Source organism: Oxyura jamaicensis, chromosome 8 (assembly GCF_011077185.1).
Source record: "Oxyura jamaicensis isolate SHBP4307 breed ruddy duck chromosome 8, BPBGC_Ojam_1.0, whole genome shotgun sequence".
Taxonomy (NCBI): domain Eukaryota; kingdom Metazoa; phylum Chordata; class Aves; order Anseriformes; family Anatidae; genus Oxyura; species Oxyura jamaicensis.
Window position 1 is genome coordinate 23,708,641 of NC_048900.1, and position 18,275 is coordinate 23,726,915.

An 18,275-nucleotide genomic window follows, 5' to 3' on the forward strand; every position below is an offset into this window, starting at 1 on the left:
CATAGGACACCGTCCGTGTCCCGAGACGGGACTAACAGAAAACTTTTACCTGGTCTCTGGGTGGGGGTTATTTCACTCAGGGTAGAAGTCATAAATCATGCTGATGCTGATGCTAAGAGGGTTTGCCAGCATGGTAACACTAATTGTAACTACACCAATGTTTAAAACATTTTCCAGGGTAGGCTAAGTGAGTAACAGAGATGAAACTGCGACTTTGGCTGCCAAGGAAGCACTGGGGCTTGCCGGCAGCTACCACATAGCTCATGCCATTATGCCTGCTTTCAGCACGTCCAAGGGTTTGCCCATGCTGGTGGGTGCAGGATGCAATACAGAAGCCAGAGATGCTGTTAGAGAGGGGTCATATGTTGCAAGGAGACCAGAGCTGCTTGAACGTGAGCCCTGGGAAAAGAAATGTACCCCAAGGGTACCCGCTTAGTGAATGAAAAGGGTGCCACGGGGGCTGTTGGGCTCCAAGGAAAATGGGTCTGTTCTGGAAATGGATATTGCGTTACTCTGAGTTGTTAGCTCGAGTCATCAGGAGATTTGCATCAGCATGGAGATGTACTTGGATTGTTGGGGTTGGGGCTTTTTGAGAAGGAAGGGAGAGTGTTGTGAATCCTTTATCATACATTAATAAGCCTGTTGTGTCAGCTGACTTCCTGAAGGGAAGAGACTTTTTTATCTGCATCCAAGCAGATATGGATTCCTCCCCATCCCCAAACAACAAATGCAGGCAAGCCAAGCCTTCCTCCTGGTTTCCGTGGGGAGTTGCCAATTGCTTGTGTGCCTCGGGGCTGTCTGCTGCCTCTGGGGCTGTTTGGGCTGGATCTCTCCTCTGCATTGCCAGTGCTGGCATGTGAAATGGTGCTGCCCACAAATGCTAGCATGGATTGAATTTGCATATGTATGATTGACACGCTGAGCCCTCAGTCAGGCCTCAGGGCTGAGGTCCTCTGGTCGTCATCCTCCTGCCAGCTGAAGGCCAATCTCCCTGAGTCTCCTAGTCTCTCCTAGTCATTTAGCATGAATGTGAGCAAGAAAAGGAAACTGAAGTGCACAAAAGGAGTGGGACCTGCTGGAAAACAGAGGAGTCCTGTTTGAGTTATCAAAATGCAGAGGACTGGAGAAACCCTCAGGACTGGGGTGTTGTGCCTAAGGATTGATGGATATTTCTCTGTTGTCCAGCAGAGTCCTCTGCTGTGTTACACAGACCCCAGCTCAGAAGCCCAGATCCCATCACTTGGCTGAAATTCAAGTAATGGTCAGTTCTTGAGCTTCATGAGATTCCTCTAGACCAATTTTCAAGAGTTTTACCACAAAATCACACTTTCCATACTCCTCCCACTTGGCATTCATTTGTATCCTGGCCATGCTGCTGAACACAGAGGCAGCTTGTCTGGGTTATAACAAAGTCATCTGCTGAAGAAAAGTTCTGCTGCTGCTGTCGGATGTTCAGAACAGAACCAGCTCTGGAGAGCTCATAAAAAAAAAAAAAAAAAAAAAAAAAGTGACTTGGATGGGGATGGGCAGGCTACAAAATATGTCCCATTGACTGGAGAGTGTTTTTTTTTCATGGGAAACTCAAGCAGTGGGAACTCTGTCACAGCTGCACTGCCACTGCAACGGAGAACTCACCCACACTGTAATTTGTGTTTGCATTACTGGAAGTCTCAGAAGCCAGTGTCCTGGAGAAAAACTAACTCTTCTGGTGCTGTGTGACAAAGGTAGTGTGCCTCTCTGCACAAAGGAGTGAGATGAGAGACAATGGCAGAGACAGCTAATGAAATAACCTTTAAGAAAATGGTTTCACCTGCCACACCATTACCCATAGAGATGGTACATCCCTTTCCCTCTAGGACGTGTTTGGGAGTTCAATTTTAAGCCGCACTTTTCCTGCTGACTTTTGGTTTCACAAAACCTGTGTTGTACTCTTCACCCAAGTGTCTTCCGCCAACATACACAACCCATATTTAAATTATTAAAATTTTATATAGGTTGCCACGGCATTCTGTCTCCAGACCCCATTCTAGGTCTCAAAATGAATGAGAATGACTGTGAACACATCAGGTATTTTCAAGCTCACCCAAGACTGGGAAGAACCTCTGGGAATGAAATCCTGAAACAAAGGAAAATGCAACATTTTATCACTCTTGGCGGAGAGACTTCCAGTTGTTTCTTTTTCTCCCCTCTATCCTTCCCCAAAGTGGCAGTGTGGTAAAGAAGAGAGCAAGAGACAGGGAGAATGGCTCGTGTGCCACAAACCCATCTGCTGGGGATGCAGAAAACCTTTGGGAACAGATGATCTTGAAAGCTTCTTACTGCGTTTTCGATAAGCCTCAAAATCATTAGCTGCCCTGCAGCATTCACCTCTTCTATATAAAATATACAGCATTTTTGTTTTAATTCATGAAAGTATCTTTACATCCTACACTTAAAGCTTGACAAGCCTTCCTATAATATCTGATAAAATGTGCACATGAACCCTCATTCAGGCTTTGCTACATTATGCAGATGCAAATGCCTTTCCAGACAGTCTTCAAGAGCAGTGTCTAGATTTGAAGAATGAGCACGGTGCACTTCTGACTCTGTCTGTATAATTGCAGCATCTCATTGGACTCCTTCACCCCTCTGTAAGGGGACAGCAATCCTGTCAGCAAATACTCTTTTTCCTTCCATAATGCTGCACAGGATTTTAGACCAAAGGTTGTACAAGAAGAACTAACCAACAGGAGAGAGAGGAAAGTGTCTGAAAGCTGCTGAGAACTGATTCTTCCATTCTTTTGTCAGTTTTCTAGCTCTATGTCTCACTTCAGCTTTGCAATTTAATTAGTTCAATGCATTCTTCCTCTTTTTCTTACTAAGATGAGGCCAAGCTGAGTCATCAATCGCTAACAGAAGACACTGTATTTCCATCAGTATCTGTAAAGGCCATAAGGAATAAAACTTCACGTTAGTTTCTTGCAGAATAGCCAGGACTTCCAAGGAATCTGCAATACAGACCTTTCCAGAACTGCACGTATTGATCTATATTGAATATTAGCCAAACCTTGAAATGCTATAAGAAATGGTGTTAGTAAAAAAGACTGTGTCCTCAAATGGAGAGCAAAGATAAAGCATGCCACACTGGCAATCCTCGTACAGTTCAAGCATACAACTGCAATAGCAGATAAATGTCTCGGTGCTTTTGAAAAACATCACCGGACTGAGAGAGAAATGGGCTTTTTTAGAGTGCAGTTTATCCCATCCTTAGAAAGACATCCAAAATAGCTCAGGGAAGTCACAGCTCTAAGTGCTCACTTCATCTTGTGGAAAAAAAGTGCAGTTAAGTGTCTTCCATTTTTGGTATTTTATTCTGTATCTGTCTACAGTTGGGAGGCAGATCTGATTCTTCATGTTCATCAGCTTTAAGTATTTAAACACCACTATAAATCTGACTCAACTTTTTAGGTGAAGAGAGCAAAAGGGATATTTTGACAATCTGACTGCTGAGCAATGATAATCTCTGCTTCAGTCCTTTAAAAGAATAGGGCATTCATCAAAACAAAGTTTCTATGTGCAGATTTTCATACCCTAATGTCAGCCAGCCACATCCTGATTCTGCAGTAGAAGTAGCTTCCTGGCCTTGAAATCAAAGAGGTTGCTCCACTGTAATTAGGGACAACTGGGAAGAGTGGTTGATCTCGGTGGTTTGTGCAGCAGTGAAAGCCTTCAGTCCTTGTTCTCCTGATTCCTGTGGAAGTCTGGATGGTCACCAACAGGACCGAAGTGTCTGGATGTCACCTGAGTTTTTCCATTTGCTGCAGTCTTTTGAAATCAACGGATCTATGCCATTTAAACCAGAAAGCATTCTGGACCGTACAGTTGAAAAGAAAAATATTCTCTTACTTTCTCCTTCTCCAATATTATATTTGCTAATGTCTTCCTTGTGGTTGATTTGCAATTATGCTTAAACCACATGCGGAAGGGCTGTGGACAAAAGATGTGCTTGCCTAAATTGTGTCCCATATGGGAAAGCCTGGGTGATCCTTTCCAAATAGCAGCAGGGAAAGCATGGTCAGAAAATGGCTGTCAGGTTCCTGCTAGCTGAGAGCAGGGCTTGTCCTCTCCAGCTCCTTAGTTCCAGTCTGCTGGAGTAATGCTACAGAGAAATGTTTTATTCCAGAAGCTGTTCGTGCAGTTAATGAGAGGCAACCACAGTCCCAGTAGCCAGGGCTGCCTTTCTTAAGGTGATGCCCTGGCAAGTTTCCCACGGTAGTTCAGTAGCTTGGCTATTTCTTTTCTAAATTTACAAGCAATCTCCTGTTACATAGTGGGGCCAGCTTCTGGGATATCAAGTGGTTTTTCAGGTGTTGTATTACAGTGGGCTGGAAGCTTTTATTCGCCAGGCTTTGCATGTAGCTGGTGTATGTTCAAATGACTGTCTCCAGTGTTTCTGTCTGCCCTAATTCATTGCTTTGCATCTACCATGGCCCCTGTCTCTACTTCAAGTTCACATCTATTAAAAAAAATAAAAAAAAAAAAATGTGTGGGGAGAATAATGCTTAGCTCAAAGAATGACATCACACTTAATTACAAATCCCATGAGCTCCTCAAAGGGATGGTGTTGTAAAAAGTTTTAAAACTGGGGACACATCCAAGTTTCAACTTCTGACAATGAAGCTCAAAGTGGAAATGTTGTTCACAGGACAGCGGATCAGTGACTGGTCCACAGTGATGAAGGGATTCTGACTCTAAAAAGTTCAGGGCTGTTCTTGTGTTGTTAGTATCTGTCTAACTGCTCAGTTGAATTAAACAAAACATCTGAAAATGATCAGTCCCCCCCCATAAACGTCACTGTTTCACAAAAGAAGATACTGACTTACCAAAGATTATAGTATATACACATGTGTTTTATCTCTGCAAGATGTTTTCAAGAGGTTGAATAACCCAGTCTATGTGCTGACGTGAACTGTAAGCAGAAGATCAGCTTGAAATATTAGGCCAATAATATGGATAATATACATCCAGTTGCACTGCAATCCATCTCACAAGGTGACTCGGGTCGTGGTTTTGCCAACTGAAGTTAAAGTGCACCATCTGGGATAATCCCACATTTTGCATGTTCTTGCTTTGCTTTCTCAGTGCTTTGGAGATCTCTTGTAACCCCAAACGTCGACAGAAAGTCACCACCACTGTCTTTGAGAGGAAGACGTGGGCTTGGCCAGTGCTATCTTAGGGTCAAGAGCAGCTGCAGAAAGAAAGCTCTCCCCAGAGCTCTGCCTCTCCACGGGTGCCAGAGATTCCTCTCCTCTGGGGGTCAGCTGGCTATCGCAGTGTGCTTTGCATTTACCAAGTCATTATTTAGAAGAAGACAATTTGCTTCAAAGGACAATTCTTGTAAGACATCTAAGGGTCCCATTCCACAGGTACCGTTATCCATTGTTTTCATGCTGCTTTTGTTCTGCGACCGTCGTGTGGGGTGAATGCTGTGCCCCAACACTATCCTTATTCTAGTTCACAAGAAAGATCAGATAAATCAGTGTAGACTGGACTTCATCCTTGGGAACTCCTGAAGATAAGGCTAATTGTGCATTACATTTTTTTTCACATGAGTTCATGACAGCAGGCCTGTGAAATAGTTCATGATCTGGCATTCACTTTCAGTATATCTGTGGTACAGAGAAAAATGAAGTGTTATACCCATGACCTCTAACATGGTAGATAATTCAGATAAAACTTGTAGCGAACAGAAAAATCTCATTTGTCATAATTCTGGCACTGACTCCATAGCAGCAGAGAGGCTGATGGGTACAACATGCACACATTTAAAATCTAATAAATTGTAGCAAGGAAATAGTTGAGTCATGCGTAATTCCCTCCCTCTTCCCCCACCTACCCCCCATCCCATTTACTGTCAGGAACAGCCTTTATTTCTTAAGCATATCTTGTTAAAGTGATGTTCAGCAGCCAGTTGTGGAAAGGACTTTTACTGGGACCAGAAAAGCAGTGGGCATTGCTCACGCTCAAGCTTTCAAGCTACTCTTGTTTCCTAGCAAAGTTCAATGCAGGATTGGCCATGGCACTTTTGACAAAAGTCTAGGCTATCTGCAGCCACTTAGCAGTCATTGGTCTGCAATCAACACCGAGCTGATTGAATTAAAGGTGTAATTATTCTCCTAATGGATTTACTGCAAAGCTTGTGTGGACAGTCTTGAATGAATAAATTTCTGGGAACACCAATTTAAAATGGTTAGGAAAAAGGTTCAAGATCACCAAAGGTAATGTTTCATTTAATTATATATTATATGTGGTTTTCTGCTCATTTAATAACTCAGCTTAAGAGCTCAAATGAAACGCACGTGATTTCTGTGGACAGGATCCATTCAGGGAAAGGAGAGAACACTACCCACCGGATAATTCACAAAACCATCTTTTTGATATCCCCATGAAGTAGAGTTTTGGAAAAGGCAAGATGTTTCTGAGCATCTTCAGTGTAAAATTTTTTGATTTTATCATTTAAATTCACTGCTCCTTCTGTTAAGTTTTCTACCCAAATGATTTGGGACACATGCAACCAAACCAGCTCCTCAAAAAGTTGCTCTGCAGTAGCTCAACCTTGGTTATTTGTCCATAGAAAGGTTTGGTAGTCAAGCTAAGACCTGGTCTCCTTTCAACTTGAACTGTATCACCCGTTCTTTGATGAGCATCTTGAGAGAAGCCGGATCCTTCCCTCACCGAGATGGTTGTACCGCAGTGTTGTACGCTAACAGGCCGGGAAGCAGAACAGTCCTTACACCTCCCAGGTACCTACCGATGGCAAGCCAAGCTGGAACTACTTGGAAAAATAGTGAACAAGGAGTTTCCTAACTCAGTTTTGGAAATGTCTGTGAAGGTACAGGTTGAATCTTTCCCCAGAAGGAAAAAAAAATGTTTTTCAAAAGAGAAGAGGAAGAGTGAGAAGCTTGAACTAGAGAAGCACTGAGATGATTTAACAACCAGCAGCTTTTCCCTATTTTGGTGTCCCAAAATTTCAGGAGTAGATGAAAACCACAGCACGCAGGTGATCAAATGGAGTACTTTGCCTCCTAAATCAGTGTAGGGAACAGGGACTAGCTGGCATTTGTCACGCCCGCCAATTTGGCTGAAGTGGAATTTGAACCACGCTGCTGGAGATATTGGACAATTTTCTTTCATCTGGTTGTGGGTCGTGTCACATGGCCACCATATGTGTTGTTCCCTGGCACGCACGCACACACCTCTCACTCCTCGCAGCTGTCAAAACAAACATCAGCTGCCTTTTTTCCATTCAGGAGAGTTTCAGCTCTGGAAGCAGTGGAGACCCGAAGGCTTTTCTAACAGGATTTCACATTGCAGATTATCTTTAATCCAATTCATCTCTGCCCGATACAGCTCTTGGAAGCCTGTGGCCCATCTGCAGAGTTTGCGAGATGGAAACTCCCGTCAGCTGTGCTGAAACCGCTTTCTCTGCTGGGCTGTAATAACAAGGAAAATCCTGTAATGATCTTCCTCAACCATTGAAGGGCTTTGTTGTGGTCATGAACAAGTCTGAATTTACGGCGAGAGCATTAGATTGTATACAAGGAATAGATTTTACTTGACCTCTTCAAGTCTTGCATATTAAACTGGGCTCTTCTCATTTCTTCTAGAAGTGAAAGGCAGAAAAATACATTTTTGTTGTTTTTAAAGTAGTTCCTTAGGATTGCACCAACGACACAGAAATCCCAAGGCAAAATGTTCTCTTACAAATTCACAAAGAAAACGGAGACCTCTCTGATCCCTCAGGACAGAGCAGCCTGGCACAAACCGCTGCCTTGCCCTAATATCAGTAGGACCGGGAGCAGGGCCGCAGTGTGGCACTGAGAGAAGGGCTGGGGTGCTCGAGGAGGCTGTTCTGATTCAGGCCACTTTGGAACATAAGATGCAAAAAAATGCCTTTTTTTTTTTTTTTTTTTCCTAATACCTCAAGAAGAAACCTGACCCGCAAAGTAAAAATCCTCTGGCTGGAAGTTTCCAGTCATGTTGCAGTCAAGGCAGGGGAGTAGCCTGGGCTGATGGACGAGGTAAGATGCTGCTGGGCAGAAACAAAAGTGACTTGTGCTTTACAGTGGTGGCAACAGCAGCTCTTTTTCTAGTCCTAGCACACTGGTTGAGTTCAGAGGGAGGTTTTTTTTCTTTTTTTTCATCCCATACTGGTATTTCCAGTCTGGGTACAAGATTCCTCCTACCTGCAGTGGTCCAGTGAGCAAAACCGCAGCTGCTGCAGGAGTGCCACAGGGAAGGGAGATTTCAGCAACGCTAGTAAAGGACACATTCCCCTCTGACAGAAACCCCACCTCCTGCTTTCCAGCAGGATATTCATTCAGGGAGGAGGTGGGGAAGATGGAAGAGTTTGTCTTGAGATGCTACAGGCTCCTTCAGATCCACTAAAGGCCAGAATTTTCCTTCTCATCTTTCCCCTGTTGCTTTGTAATGTTCCCTGTTCTCTCTTTACCCACAGTTCCCACGAAAACACCCATGCTTCTAACTGCTCCTGTTTCCTTTCTAGCCGTGTTTTCATGCCACCTTTATCACCAGAAGATTTTAGAGGCTTCTGGTGGTAGAGTGACTCGTGTCTATCATGCTGTTAGTTCTCCTTATGGGGGTAAATTATCTGAGAGCGGTGGACTGCTTGCTTTGAAGGGGTTTTATCACACAAGTGATGTATGTGGTTTGTCTGTGGGGGAGGCTGTATGTGCATGTGCTGATCTAAGTTTGTTTTAGAGGAGGCCCTCACTTCAAAACAACCCCAAACCACTGACCTCAGAGATACAGTGTGTAATCGATGGATTTCCTCCGGCTTCAGAAGGGATGAGTAGCTGGTCTCATGAAGCTTTTTGCTTGGCAGCAGGGCTGAACTCATGCTACTAGAGCTTGTTTTACTACTGCTATTTGTCTAAAAGCGATGCCCACAAACCTTAGACAAGCTCTAGGCTGGGCGGGGCAAGGTGCTGTACAAACCTATCCCAAGGAGAGACAACTGTGCCCAAAGGAGCTGGGAAAATGACAGCGATGCTTACGTTTTTATTAGTTCATTGTATTTTTACTTCAGAGATTTGCCTGTGAGCCATGATCATATTTCTGCTGAAGTCGTAGTTTTCATTAGAATGAAATAAGATAACAATGGGTAAAAGCAGCCATTATTTTTAAATGAAAATGTTTTGAAAATAGTGTTCTGCCACAGAAAGAAATGAACAAACAATTGGAAAATCATAATGATTGTGAGTTAAGGAGACAATAAAGGTATGAATGATTTCAGTTGTTTATTACAGAGCCGTGCTAACAATTTATGAATTCAATTTCTATCACAACATTAGATTGCAGGAGAGACTTCTTGGTGTGATTGTGCAGCACAGACTTTATAATCACAGTGACTATGGGAGCCTTCCATAGAGTAAATTTTTCCCTCTAGAGTAAATCACAGATGAGGTAGGCAATTACATTTATACAGGAGGAGCAGAAGCTAGAGACATTAAAGGTGAGACATCTGAAAGTACTCAAACAATGCCCGCTTTGTGACATTCTTTGACACCATCAGAGTTAGGACAAGTAACATGTCCTTTGAAGATCCCACTTAAAAAGCTTCTCGAAATCTGTCAGTAACTTGAACCTCTTCTGCCCTATCTCAGGGCACAGAACCCACCCGTTCCCACCCCAGCAGTGTCAGCAGTGTACGAGTTACTTTCTCTCCCCCGTTCACATGGCTGTGACCCACAGCATAGTGATGTTGGTGGGAAATCACACTGTAACAAGACCAGTAAGTGATTTTTTTTTTTTTTTTTTTTTTAAAGCAAGGTTTAGGATTCTCAGCATGTGCTGAGAGACATCTCGTTCCTTTGGCTGCAGGCGGTGGGAGAGTCCAGGGCTGGAGGACAGCGGGGCTGAGCCCTGCTGATGCAGAAGCTGCTGGCGGGCGGCTGCTCAGAACCAACATTGCTGGCTTTCACATAATTACCTCCACATCCCAGGGATGTCTCCGAGGTGGAATGGCAGGGGAAGCCTTCTTCCCCTGCTGCCTCCCCCAGCCCATCCTCGGGCTCCGCATTCTTTGGTTGCTGAAGCGGTGTGGGTGTGCGTGTGTGCGCGTACTCCTGGGCTAACAGGCGTCGGGAAAGGAACCGCCTGTTAAGTTAAAATGCAACCGAGAGAGGCTTCTCTGCAAGATCACATATGTTTCCCTTAAGACAAGACTTTAGAGGGATAATATCATTCCCCAAAAAGATTTTTCAGCTCCCATGACACCTGAAGCAAACAAACGTCTTATGGCTCGTCACTGATAGATGCAACATTAAAAGCAATTTGATAGCCTCTCCCAGGCTGAAAGGAAAGAGCCTTCTCACATGCTGTACCAGGGGACTCATGATGAGGGAGGTTTGTTCTTCCAGCCCTGCGTTTCGTTGTGCACTCCTCCATTAGCATAACTTTGTTGATGTGAAGGGAGTTGCACCACTGAGAAGAAAATGAAGCTTTCTGTTGTGCCAAGACCTGGAGGAATGAGAGATGAAAAAATCTTCCCAGGAAGAATTGCAAATCTCCTTTAGACTCACAGAAATCACTTCCATGTCAGCCTTCAGCTCCCATTCCCCTCACTGAATGATGTTGGCGCCCCACATCCATTTATCTCATGCCTTCATCCAGCCCCTGTGCCACTGCAGGCTCCCAAGCTTGACTTGCTGCTCCTCACCGGAGGAGCACCCTGAGCATAGACCCTGAGCTTCACACACCTGCAGCCTCTGCGACCCCTCTTTATTGCTTATCCAGACTGAAAGCATCCATATATGATCAGGACCCTCGGACAACCCCTATAACACTTCCTGCCTGGCAGGGTCCTTTTGAAACCCTGTGTCTGGGAGAAGCAACACCCCTCTGCAGCGGAGCAGGGTACGTGCATCCTTAAGGAATGGCACTCCTCAACACGTGAAGCCATAGGAGCTGAAAGTCAGGCTAATTCCTGGAATAAAAAAATCCGTGGAGTCCTTTTAAATCCAAAGGCACTGCCCCTGGCTCTAGAACTGCCTGAATTCATGATTGGTGAACTTTGGAGAAGTATTTCAGAGAGGCACGGCTCCCACTGTTTAGGTCCTGGACTGCCCCGTGGCTCCGCACTGGGTGTTCTGGGAGGCTAGTGGTGCCTGGTGGACCCCACGTTACACCCTCTGGGGTTCCCTTCTCACAGCCCTGCTCCCAAAGCAGGTTTTGCTCCCTTTGCCGAATGACTTCCACCCTCCTTCACCAGTCTGCTGCAGGATCCCTCCTTGCCCGCAGCCTCCCCCCTGCTTTCTGCTTTCCTTCTCGCCCTGAGCTCTCTCCCCCACACCGCGCTTAATAGCTGGGGGAGAAAACAATTACTTATCATGTAAATCTGCAAAACCTCGTAGGGTTCAAGACAATTTACACAACAGAGGCCGTGCACCTTAAAGCAATCCCCGTCCCTCCGGGGGAGCTCCCGGAGGAAGTTACTCATTTTGCGGTTCAGTCCGTTTGCCCGGCGATGTCACATTTCAATCCACAGTTTGCTGCCTCCCCTTTGGAAATGCTGATGAAAACCTGGTGGTGTTCAGTTTAAGCTTTCTGCCTTGCGGTCCCCGCAGGTGACTTTTACTTTCCAGCCTGCCCGGCTCCCTCTCGCCCCCCTGGGGCCGCCCAGCGCCCAGCTGCGGGTCCCTGGGGGTCCCTTGGTGCGGAGCCACCCAGCAGCGCTGATAAATCCCCGCCTTTGTTCTCCCCCGGGGTCCCTCGGGACAGGGCTTTGGGGAGGAGCTCCTGAAGGTGTCTTTTACCAGTGAGCAAAGAAACTTGAGAGAGCTGCGGAAATTTCTGCCTAAAACTCAATTTCAAGCTTGCTCTCCCCCCTTTATTTGAGAGGCAATTAAACATTGCCTTGTTTGTTTTCCTGCTGTTCACAATACTGGGAGGATAAGGAGAGACTTGATTAGTTAAATAGAGCTCTATTTACCCCCCCCCCCCCCCCTTTTTTTTTTTTCCTCCCCGTTGAACAGACTCTGGCACAACTCCTGTAACTGGGCACCTACAGCTTTCTCACAGCAGCTAACACATGGAGACCTGCTGGCTTGCACACAACCCTGCAAACTTTTTAAAGCTCACAATTTCTTACCCTGTATTCAAATATATCTCTTCTTTCAAATGCAGTTCATTTCTCTTCATGTAATTTTTTAAAAAAACATACTAAAGCTGATTTCAGTAACTACATTTTGGGCATGTTTCACCTGAAAAACCTTGCAACAGAGTTCAGGATAGGGGAATCCACTGATGTGTGTGTGTTAGATCTCTCAGAAAGTCTGCCAGCAATTCGGACGCTTTAATGACAGTAAACATTTTCAAGGTGTAATATGAGATTAAGTAATGATTTTGCAGTAGGCAGCTCACAGCTAAGCTCTGGAACACCTTGCTGGGGCAAGTTATGTTTGCTGAACGCATACAGAGGTTCAAAGGATGGCTGAACAAGTCCATGGGGAAAATTCTATCAAGGGCTATCAAACACCAAGCCACCCCGTCTGGCTCAGGAAACCCGTAGAGGCTGGGGTTTTTCAGAAGAAGCACTGCTGTTTCCTCTGTTTTAGTCTTTTTTCTAAGATATTCATTGTTCCCATTTGTCTTTCCCTTAGAAGTATCATCAACCCATCCTTAAAATAAATAAATAAATAAATAAAAATCTAAGAGCAATACTTGACAAAGAGATTCTGAAGCAGATAATGAGGAGAAACCAAGAAAACACACAGAGAGCAAATGAAATAAAGAGGCAAAATACTAGGTTTATCAAAAACTTAGGAACAGAGGTGCAAAGGGGGTCACTGAAGGGAACACTAAGCAGCACCAGCCAGTCCCTGAAGATGTCCAGGCAGCCACTGCAGCCACCCAGGGCTGGAGACGGGTGGGACAGAGCAGCAAACAGTGTCTCTCGTCCCTCTTGCTGAGCTCGTCTTCCTGAGTAGCTTGTGAGACACCAAGCTTCAAACCCATTTTACTTGAGAGAAAATGTGGCTGCAGGACATGATTGAATAACCTTTTTCAACCTGATGACTCATAGGTTGCTCTTTTTTTTTTTTTTTCCTTCCTTCTGTTTTTCCTAGAAAAAAAACAGCTTTGTGGAAAACATCTTTTCATCTGACACCAGTTCAAATGTAATTTAATTTTAGTTTTGTTAAGACTGACCTCATCCCATGCTTGTCCAGTACTGGTTGCTGATTTAAAGCCCCATTATCCTGAACACATTAATGTGATATGCACTACAGACATCTCTTAGCTTAGAGCAGAAACCTCATTAATGGCAGGAAAAGCCTGTAGGCTTCCAGGGAGCCATTTTCACAAGAGATGTTTGCCTTAAACTTATTATCTGCTTAATGTCTTTTTTGTCTGTCTGTCTGTCTGTCTCCTTGGTTTGAAAGCATAGCCCTGAATGTAGGTCTTTATGTGGTCCTTTTGATGTGTGCTGGTGACCTGTGAGCCTCACCTCTTGCAAATGAAGGGGTCCCTGCACCTGTGTGCCCGGCAGAAGCACTAGACCTTGCAAAGGCAGCTGTTTTATCCAGGTGCTGGTGCAGTGGTGGAACTTTGCAGGTAGCGGGGAGATGACTTGGCTGAAGGGGCCTACAGCCCTACTGAAAGGATGGGACGTAGCTTTGTTTCTGGTACCCAACTGAGCTGAGTGCTTCAGAGGTGCTCCAGAGGAGGTGCAGGTATGAGGGCAGTGGGAATGCAGTTGGATGGCACTGGTTTGGAGGCAGCAGCTGTGCTTCTGGTGGGCTGGGTGGGAAGAAAAGGCTGTGCTGAGGATGGGTGAATCAGAAAAGCAAACTCACCTGCTTTCTCCATCCAACCATGCTTTAGGGGTCTGCAGCTGAGCAAAAACATGAAAACTCCTTTTTGTTTTCGAAGCTAAAACAGAAAGGTGGAAACAGGGAAGGAGGTGGAGGAAGGATTTGTCTCCTTTGAGGGCTATCTTAGTGCTGTGGTCTCAATACAGAGACCCTGCAGGGAGTTCAGTGGGCACAAGTCCCACAAGCCATAAATTTAAGTTTTGCATGGCTGTAAAACATCTCTGGACAGCATGCTACAGGAGGGAGTGTTGTTGGCATACTAATACTTGCTTCCTGTCTGGGCACCTGAGCATACATCAAAAGAGGAGGTAGTGCCAGTTCCCTACTGCTCTAAGAGGAGGATTATCTTGCTTCTTCCCGTTGTCCTCAGCCAACCTTCTAAACAAAAAAAAAGGTTGAGCTGTTGGAGGGGACGGGGAGGGACAGCATGAATGGAAAAGTCAAGGAAGCCAAAGGAGAAATAGCTTTGGAAAATCAGCCTAGTTCCAGAGAAATCCCTGGCAGAAGGTTTGGAACTGGCTCTGTTGGAAGGGTCCGAACATCCTGAAGCTGGAGAGACTGAAAAAGTCATCCAGAATAACTTGGTGCAGAGTAAGGTGGCAAAAACGAAGGATGTATCGCTCTCTAATTACATAATTGAAGACCTTTCAAATTGCTGTAGCTTTAGTTGCACTTCCAGACCCAAAAGAACCAACATAAATTTGGAGTTTGTGTGATGGGGAGAGTCTCTGCCCTGTAGATCCATGATCCGGAAACTTACCTTTCATATCAGGGCAGAATAAGATAATGCCAAGAAAGACTCCTCTAGCAGCAGGAGCAGGATCAAACACTGTCCTGGGAGAACCAAGATGATGCAACAGGGACCTCTGAGAAGATCTTGAAATTGAATCCCAGGGACTTCTGCTCATTTCCCTTAGACAAAATAGTTCTGTTGGATGGCTCCGCATTTAATTGCTGAGGAAACCTGATCAGAGCAGAAAGGAGGTTCCCAGCCTCTGGCTAAGCTGTTGGCTTTATGCAGTGGTTTCTATCAGCCCTGAGTTCTCAAAAAGTTCCTTTCAGGTGCATCTTTCCTGAAAGATTAAATGCCTCTGTGTAGATTACGGTGCTGGGGATTAATTACCCCCTGAAGCTGAACGGCTGCTCTCTTAAGCCACATGCACAGGATGCAAACCACGTATAAAATAGGAAGCAGAGAGGTTTTGCCACACAAAACAGTTGGAAATCATATTATTTAAGGATAATCTAATCTCTTAAAAAAAGGGGGGGGGGGGGGGGAAGAGGGCTGTAGAGAACGGAGCAAACTCTGTCCTAGGCATAGAGAAATATTTGGTCCCAGAAAGGCACCCAAATTCCAGTTGCTGCAGGAATGTAAGGCTCAGACCAACTCTACTAAAGTTGAAAAACTCATGAAGGTTGCATCCTCCATGCTGCAAGAAGCTAGGAGACATTTGAAAGATGGAAGGCAAGGGGGAGTAAAGGTTGTTGAAAACAAGAGAGAGTCCTGAACTGAGAAACTCACAGAAGCAAGCAGATTTCAAACCCAGAGAGACTTGGAGGGGCTGGGATTGAGGATTCTAGTTTGGACAGTTACCAAGAGAGAGGAACTGCCTTGATGTTTTGATCATAATCTGGCTTCCGAGCCTGGTGTTCCTGCCCTCCCTTTCCCAAATGTATTTGGGTTTACTGAGAGCTACTTCCTAGATCCTATCTGTTTAACAAGCTACATCCATGTTTGTGTAGCGGTAAGTCTCTGTGCAGCTCTCTGTGTAATATTCCAGCCTTGGTAGGTGCTACAGATGCCCTGGATCGTAGGGAGCATTGGGCTGACAGTGGTGTGGGGCTGCCTGAGCTCCTGTTTGCCCCATCAGTTGTGAAAACGGGCTTCAGAAAGGCTCTGCCTGTGGGACAGAGAGCCATGGGCCGCAAGATGGGAGCAGTTGTGTTAGATGATATCTAGAGTTCACTCCCAGATTAAATAAACCATTGTGATAATATACCATGGCTTGTGGTTATGGCAGACAGCACACTTCTCACATGATGGTGAGTCACGCAGCGGGTTCGCTTTCTTCCCGTTCATTTACCTCTTGTTTATCGCTGGCGGTGGGTAAATAGCGAAATGGGTTTCTCGGAGTGTGGTCTTTCCAAGGGCCACTGAAATACTTCCTCTGCCCTGAGCTGATCTGAGACAACTGTGGCTGAAAGGGGAGGAAATGTCCTGTTTGGATTTATTTATTTATTTATTTTGGGGGGAGTGAAAAAGGCAGATTCAGTGACACCAAACTCTAAATTAATTTTATTTCTCTTACAGAAGGGGGACAAAAAATGTTTTGTTTCTTGTTTGAATTCTTGAAATGGAAAAGAAAACATTTCGGCTGATTCTTTTCCCCATTTCATCAGACACTTGTGGAAGAAATTTCCTATCAAGCCAACACCTTATATTACGGGTTTAATTTGGAAATGGCAGCAGACGGACATACCCATCGGTCCAGCAGCTGAGATCGGATGCTCCATCTCCCCGGAGCTCCCACCGCTCACGCCCGGAGCCCGCAGCCCCCTGCACAGCCCCCGGGCCGGGCAGAGCACCTGGCCGCGGCGCTAAAAATGAGCGTCTGGTGCCCTCTATGGGTCTCTGCAGAGCCGTGGGCCTGAGCCTGACCCCCCCCTGCTCCAGCTTCGAGCCTGGAAACCAGAGTGCTGAGGGTGCGAAGGGAGGAGAGCCTGAGCAGGACAACTCGGGGAACAACTCGCAGGTTCCTTTTGAAACAAAATTAGAAATGGAGCTTTGAAAATGCGTCTTTTGCACTAGAAAGCAGGAGCAGGATTTGGTTTTGGTTTTGTTTTTAAAGAGAATAACTGAAATTAAACAAACAAACAAACAAACACCCTTCACTGCATCCCAGTCAGGTCTCAAATGGCACGGATGTGACAGATCATTCCCAGGGAAATGAGGTGGCGGAGTCTTGCTCAGGAGCTTTCCCTTACACTAGAGCTGTCCTGCAGTTGAAGGTGCAAGCTCTCTATATTTCTGTACCTAAACCAGCTTAATCTAACTGGTTGGGGCAGCAATAGTGACAAAGCTGACTTTTTGAACAGCCTCTGCCCAGAGGCAGCTTTTCTGATTTAGCAACAGGAATCTGTGCCTTCGCTGGCTGCAGCGTCACCAGCCCCCAAGAGGTGCTTCCACCTGGCTGTTCAGGATCAGCCCTCGTTTTCAGTAAAGCACTCAAGGCTGATGGAGCTGAGAGGCAGGACATGCTGAGGGACTCCTAGGGCTTTTTTGCAAACCAGTTTACAAATGTGCCAGAAATAACACGGAGCGCTGGCTGGGATGAGAGCAATTTTTGGTACTGAGACTTCCTGTGTAGTGCTGATAAAATAAACTCTACTTACCTTTCCCTGCTTCCCTACACTGATGTGGCTTGTTACAAAGTTCATCCCTCCCACCCCTTCTTTCTCATTTATTTCCTCCAGTGAATATGAAGTTGGCATGGGAAACTGGATTGACAGACTTGAAAACTGAAGGTCTCTATGCTCAGATCTGGCAAAGCCCAAATTACATGCAAGTCTAAAATCTTGTTCCCTCAGCCTTTGAGCAGCGCTCAGAAAGGTCTCCCACTGGGGATCCAAGACCTGTGCGTCCCACAGGTGCTGGTCCATTGGGTATCCAGGCCCTGTCGTGACATGGCTTGTGACAAGGTGACGAACAGGCTGCCAAGGGACGAGCCTGGGGCAGGATAGGACAGCGATGGTTATGGGACCAGCACCCCCAGAAGGCAGGGGTTCCCGTGGTGGCTGCTGTTTCCCGAGAGAGCTGTAGCCCTGATCGCTGCACCCTGCCTCTCAGAGCAGGGCACCCCAAATCCCCAAACTCTTGATGGCATCCAAGCTGTGTCAGCATGTGGCAATCTCATTGCATTTCTGTGGCCACAGCCCATCTCCATGATGCCAGCAGCAAATTCCCATCATCCTGTGCTTTGCCAGCACCGGTCCTGAATGGGAGAGATTGTATATTCACCTAGAATGGATTTTTTTCTTTGACAGAAAGCAAGAGAGGTGCATATGGAGTCGAACTTACAGGGCCTGATTGATTGGAAAAGAGAGGGAAGGAAAAAAAAAATCTTAGGTGCGGTTTGCCTTGTAAAGTATGTGTTTCCCTGCTGGTAAGGTATGTATATGAGTTCCCCTTCAATTCAAAGCCAGCTCTGTTCATCTCTTAAGCTCCTGTGTTGCCAGGATGGGCACTTTACGAGGGAGCAATCCATTCTGCGAGTGGGAGCAAGGAAGAGTGGGGCTTTAACGTGCAGCTGACCAGAGACTTTTCCTGCCGCAGGTTATTGGGTCAGATGGTGTGGCTTAACGCAGGTTTTCTTCAGCAGTGCAGAGACCTTAATGCCAAAA